We start from the raw sequence: 6327 nt of genomic DNA, 5'->3' as shown, positions 1-6327 counted from the left end.
TTCTTTCTTTCTTTCTTTTTTTTTTTTTTTTTATTGAATCAGAAAAGAGAACGAGTTGTCGAAAAAGTAAAACAAACAAGAAAAATAGATGCAAACCGGTACAGATGCTTTTCAGGAAGAATAATTGGCAGTGAAAATTTATCAATGGAATGTGCATTTCTTTCTTTCCTCGTTTCTTTCTTTTGATTATAAATTTTAAAGGAAGAATGTACTTTTTTGGTAAATGCAAAATTGAACAAAAGAAAAGTAATTTCTTTTATATAATTTATATGTGTGAAAATTAAATATAATATAATTAATCTATTTGGATATATAAAAATATTTTGTGATATTTTCTACTGTTATTATCTAATTGTAATTAAATTCAACAAATATATAATATATTGACTTAATTAATTAAAAATAGTTATACTAAATAAATAGTCATACTCTTACATATCTTGAAAGAAAACAATAAAATAAATTTGATAGATATATATCAAACACCAAATGAAGATTTCCTTTCATTTGATTTTTACTTCTTACATATATTTTTTATTATTTGTTTATTATTAATTGTTTATTAAATTGTCGATATTTAATATTAAATTTTATTATATAATTTTATACAATATTTTTGTAAATAAAAAATGAATGAATATAATTTTAACCTTTTCATTATTAAAGAAATATCTCGTCAAACAATATTATTCTTAACAATATTGTTCTTAAGGATGAGATATCTTGCAAATCTCTTTCAATTGAATAAAAGATTTGAATAAAAGTTATATTTATAAGATATCTCATGAATATAGAATCTCATGAATGACATCTTTACATCGTACGGTATCTTGTCTTTGGCAACAAAAGAATTGAATTCAAATATTGCAATTTATTGAATAAAATTATTGAAAAATATTAAATTATGAAAAGAATAAGTGAAATATTGATATTGATAGTGATAAGTAGGAAAATATCTTAGATATGCAATATTTAAAATTTAAATTAAATTAACAAGAGATAAAAGAAATTAGCTAAAATTAAAAGAAATTCAATTTAATTTCAAATTTATGTATACTATTCAAAATAGAAATTAATATTGTTGATTAAAAAATCAATTTTTAAAAAAATTTCGTTTTTATATAAAATATATATATAGCTCAATAATTAATATTAATTTTTATATAATTTTCAATAATGATATTAATTTTTTTTTTACTTTTTACAGATATTTATATCATAAAAGAAGAAGATCGAGTAATAAGTGGTAAGTCTACTCTACTCTCCATGAAATTCTATTTTATCATTCTGTTTCTTTCATTTTGCACAAGAAAATTTGTATAAACGTCCCTTTCTTTTTTTTATAAAATTTATATACTTTCTTTTTCTCGAAACTGTTTAAACTTCTTCTAAAATAAAGAATTTTAAAATGAAAATATCATGCAAAAGATGTTCTTAATATTAAAATTATACTTCTCTTGAAGATTGTGGATCATGAAAAATGAGAAAGTAAAATCTTTAAAAATTTTTGAATCTTTTGAACAAAACTTTTTTGAACAATCGTAAAATTATAATAAGTGTCGAATTGTTTAATTATTTTTATTACTCTTAATGAATTTATTAAAAATAAAATATGAATTTATTAAAATAATAAACTTAATAATTTGTATTCAACTTAAAAGTTGAATTAATTAAAAAATTTAATAAAAAGTTGAAATTTATTTTTAAACACAAGATTATATTAAATTATTTCATAAATATTATTTTAAAAATTTAATTTAATTAAAAAAAAATTATTAATTTTCTTTCCAACAAATTTCTTGTCTTTTCAAAATACTATTAAAAATACTATTTTATATTAATTTTGTGATTCTTATTTTCAAACTTTACAGTAAAAAAAATATCTAATTCTTTAATACTGTTTAAAAGAATAGATTAAATGTAATAAATTATTAATATTAATAGTTACTTACATATTACATTGTTTAATATTTTTTTATTATTGCTTTTGCTATATACAATTAACCATTCATATGCTATATCATTAGCCATATCATATTAACAATCTTTCTTTTTTTGTCAAATTATTCATTTTATTTTCATTATAAACCATAATTTTTTGTGAAAGCTTGTAATAAATGATTTTTTGCACTTCAATTAGATTTTCAAAATAATATTACTAATAGTAAAATGCAGATATATGTACATCAATATGGAAAATTATTTTATCAATATTCAAATCTTTTTAAAAATAGAGATCTTTTTAATATTGAAATTTAATTTTATTCATTTAATGAAAAATTCATCATTTGCATCAAAATGAAATGAAAAATTTCACATATAATACATTATATAAAGAAATATATAATAATCTTGATTAATCAGGATTAAGGAAATTTATTCATTATTAAATGGATATTGAATATTATATCTAAAATGAAAATTTTGTCATGCATAATACACGATAAAAAAATTCAATCATTTTGATTAATCATAAAAAAAAAATGTTTTGGAAGGACGTTAAATTTTCATCAAATTCTTAATAAAGATTAAGCTTTTTTATCTATTGATTTGTAAAAATAAAAAATATTCGGCAATTGATAAAATCGAATAAAACATTTCGAAAAATTGGAATAAAATTTGATGATATCGTTCATTAAAAGGAATTAATCTTTCAGAAATTACAGAAAAATTCAATTTTCTCCCTATTAAAGAGATTACGAAAGAATTCGATACGGTATGGATTAAACAAACGTTCTGGAAATGTTCTGCAAGAAAATTCGATTCTCGTAGAATTAAATAAACTTTCTGGAAATAAAGAAAAAATATTATTCGAATATGAATGGAATGAAGAGTTGATTAATGTTTGAAAACTTTTTAAGTTTTTTGAAGATTTTTTGAACGAAAGAAAATGATGTAATTATTATTTAATGTATGCATCGTAATTTATAGTAAATTATTAATAATAAAATAATTATATATAATTATATATAATTTGTAAAATTATAAAATATATATAATTTGATATTAGATGATATTTAATAAAAATCATATTATATGTTTATATTAATTAAATATTATTTAATGCCTGTCGTATTACTAATTTGTTTTTGTCATTGATCCGCATAAATTTAAAAATTCCAATTTTGTATCAAAATATATTCGTGAACACATTTATTTTTATTTTATTGTATTCTCGTAGTTTATCATAAAAAAAATTATTTTTAAAAAAATATTTGGATATTTTAATAAAAATTTTACAAAAACAAATTTGAAATTAAGAGGTTAAAATTTAGAATTTAGAATTCAATTTAGAATTTAATGAAAGCTTAATGAATTTAAAGAAATGCATTTTTTTAAAAAATAAGATTCAAGAGATATATTTATCTATCGAATTTTATTATTTTTCAATCCTATGAATAAAGATATAAAAACTCAATATAGAAAAATAATTATTTTTCAAAAATTTTAATTTTAAACATTATAACAATAATATAGAATTATAAAATAAAATTAAATAATTTAGAATTATTTTTTTGAAAGTATAATAGTCAGATAGATTATTTATATTTATATTATTTTATAAAATAGATCATATTAATATAAAAGTTCATAATCTAAATTTTTTTTTTGTAAATAATTACATTTTCTAAATTTCCGCTATCTAGTTCTAATATACTTTTTACTATAATTTTAAAATATTTAATGTACATGATTTTATTACATTTTATTACATTAATAATAATAAATTTCTTTGTATTTATAACAAATATAAATATTTTTATTTTTACTTAACTTCTCGAATACATTAAATTAAACTTGCTATACATCTCTTTCTTTTCTTTATCATAATTTTGTAGTGACGAGTCTAATTAATCAAAATAATATTTAACTAATTTAAATTGTAAATACCTATTTATTCACTTTCACTTTAATTTCAATTACATTATTATTATTAATTAATGGTCAATATCATTGCATTGCATGTTTAAATACCTGCTTTGAAAAAATACCAATCATCGCTGAATTATTTATTTTTATTTCTTGAATTTATTTTATTCGCAATATATAATATAAATCAACAATTTAAAATCTGATATATTATTCATTTTATAGAAATAAATAAATTATTTACGTGCAATCTGTCGATTTATTTTCAAATACAATATACATATTGTAGCATGTATCCGAAAAGATTAAATGGAAAATTCCTTCGAATTAAATTTTTACCCAAGGGATTAAACACAACTTTAACATCGAATGATAAAACAGAAAACTCGATTCGAAATTGGGTTATCATGAGATCGATATCGAGTGAAGCGCTTATTAACACTCTCTCAGGCACGTAATGCTTTGCCAGTCAAATATTATACACGCGTGTAGTTGGTAATAAAGAGTGAGCTGCGTTTATTTGGCCAAGGTTCTATGCCTTCTAAAAATCGCCGATAACATCGACGATTAATATGGAACAGGGTTATTTGATATTTTCTCAATTGAAACATCCAATTGCTATCTAATTAATTCTAGTTTATTGAACATGCATAATTCATAAATTATGCTGCTCGTAATTAGAGGAAATATCGAAGAATCAGAGATATTTTTACGTGAAAATAATTTGAATATGCTGTAAATTTCTGTAATTACTTGGTGAATAGAAAATTTGTATCCAATTATTATACTTTTTAAAGTCATTTTTAATGTTTTATTTTTTAATGTTGAAATAATTGTTTCTGTATATTTTCTTTCTATTTTTTAATATACTTAAAATTAAGTAATTTAATGCTTTTTCAAATTTTTTGTAAATAACAATGAGAATTATAAATTATTTATGAATCTATATATTATTGTAGATTTCAAAAAATGGAAAAGTAAATATTATGTTCTTTTAAGGAATATTGTATTCTATAGCAGATAACGCGTTTCATATATCATTTGCTTATCATAAAATAAGATTATGTTTAAAAACGAGCCATAGAACATAATAACTAACTCGTTACAAGAACTTTAAAAAATAATTCTATCATTAAAAAAATAAATAGATAAAAATATTAAATTTTGATAAGATAATTCACCAGATTTTAATATAATAAAATTAACACGTGAATAATGAAAAAAAAGTAAAGCAAAACTAGAGATATAAAATGTATAGATATACAAGTTGTCTGGAAATTAAATGATTAAATTTATATTATGTATTAATGAAATCATGTAAGTAAAAGAATCCATATAAAATTGATTTATTAAAAGTCATAAATGTTATAAGTGTTCAAAAATTTATATTAATCGTTTAGCAATAATAATAAATATTCAAAATTTCTTTCTTGTATAAGAATTTGTATAAGCAACTTTTCATTTATTTAACTAATTTGAATTTTGAATATTTCTTAAAGTACTAATAATGCACAATTGATTCGTCATTAATGAAAATTATTTATCTTTTTATATTATGATTTTGTAATAAATTTTGAAGTGAACTTCTCAAATTTTTTAAATATAAATTTACATGAATTTTTTTTTACTTATTTAATCTTATTAATAAGTATATAGTTTGGTCTATCATAATGTGTGACTCCATCAAATGATAGTTGTATTAATATCAAAGGTGTTCCCATTTTGTACATATATAAAATTCCCCTTATGATATATTCTTTGTTGATCAATTATAAAGATCAAAAATTGCTATACAAATAAAATATTGAATGAATCTTAGTTATTAAATTATAAGCAATTATAAATAAATAAAATTTGCATTAGATGAAGCGAGATGGAAATAGAATAGAATGACAATATAACAGAAACAGAGCTGTCACATTCACAATTTAATAACGTTAAAATTTATCATGCGAAAAAATAAACATAGTAATTGGTACAAATACTCTAATTAAACTCTCAGTCTTTGATTATTTTTCTCCTTTTAAAAAGTAGGAAAAAAAATTAATATTCATTACGCATACCAGAATTAATAAGAAAAGGAAAAATGAGAAATAATACCCGATTCTTTTTCTTCGTGACACTCGATTTTCAAGGAATCTGAATTGAACCTGAATCGTTTATTATTACACGTCTTATAACAACTGAAGTGAACTCGTCGAAGTAATTAGATCTCAGGAAATAATGAGCTAGTCTTCTTGAAATTCTTCGGTGTAATTCTACAGATTCTGTTTAAAGGGAAGTTCAGATGTTACGTAACTAAAGATAATGCCTCGAACAACTGCAAGTTGTCTCTGAATCGATTTACAAGAGCAAACGTGTACATGTATTGTGTAACGTAGCTAGTTAAAGTTGAAACAAAAATATTTGCGCATATCCAGAAGCAGTTTTCATTTCAAACTAGTATAAGAGTAACTG

General features: G+C 20.0%; 1 protein-coding gene across 1 annotated transcript in view; it reads left to right on the top strand.

Moving 5' to 3' along the window:
* Nucleotides 1-6327, top strand: part of LOC102678545 (poly(rC)-binding protein 2) — a 247919-nt gene that overhangs the window by 69171 nt on the left and 172421 nt on the right. The window contains exon 2 of the mRNA XM_006618877.2: nt 1208-1246. The gene's annotated coding sequence lies outside the window, so the exon portion shown is untranslated. The remainder of the gene's footprint in view (nt 1-1207; nt 1247-6327) is intronic.

This window comes from Apis dorsata, unplaced genomic scaffold, assembly GCF_000469605.1.
Source record: "Apis dorsata unplaced genomic scaffold, Apis dorsata 1.3 scaffold_381, whole genome shotgun sequence".
NCBI lineage: Eukaryota > Metazoa > Arthropoda > Insecta > Hymenoptera > Apidae > Apis > Apis dorsata.
The sequence above is the reverse complement of the archived record's forward strand: the minus strand, read 5'-3'. Positions and strand labels throughout refer to the sequence as shown.